This window comes from Aplysia californica, unplaced genomic scaffold (assembly GCF_000002075.1).
Source record: "Aplysia californica isolate F4 #8 unplaced genomic scaffold, AplCal3.0 scaffold00398, whole genome shotgun sequence".
Taxonomy (NCBI): Eukaryota; Metazoa; Mollusca; class Gastropoda; order Aplysiida; family Aplysiidae; genus Aplysia; species Aplysia californica.
This window is the reverse complement of record NW_004797668.1, coordinates 671,821-672,486: the sequence shown is the minus strand read 5'-3', so window position 1 is coordinate 672,486 and position 666 is coordinate 671,821.

The following is a 666-nucleotide window of genomic DNA, read 5'->3' as shown; positions in this document are numbered from 1 at the left end:
AAAAACTACCATACATTATATTTTTTATTCTGCTTGTACCGACGGTAGTTCTTTTTATTTTTAAGAATGTGTTTTTACACTCCTATCAATACAATTTAGATAATTTAGGTCTTGACTTCCGGGTCAGGATCAATTCGGGCTGAACTGAAATGGATAAGATTTACAGCATCCGAGCAGAAAGACCAAGATACTCGAAAAGAATTTTCTACCGTACTCGGGAATCGAACTCTGGTCTCCTGCATACGACAATGAATCATGGAGCGTGTCGTGTGTGTAACCGCTACACCACTGACACCAGTGTACCATTAGATACCGCGGGGAGAAACAGTAATGTTTGCGAGTCGACGAGTGGCTTGAAGAGCGCACAGTCGTGGACTCTGAGTGAGCGTGACACTTCCTTCTCTATGAAATACGCCAATTCGTGTTTTTAAGCTAATTTGTGCAAGATGGTTCAAAATGTGCTGCAACGCAAAAACGCAACATTATCTTTGTTTTAATGCTGATCGGACATACTGACTGCCAGCTGTTCAGATAATATGCTGGGTTCACAATTTAAAGGTTGAAAACATTTTTTTTTTCTTTCAGTTTTTAAATCGGTGGTATCGGTTGCGTAAATTTTTTTTTTATCTGTCTGGATACGAATCATCAAAATAACACCCTCTCTCC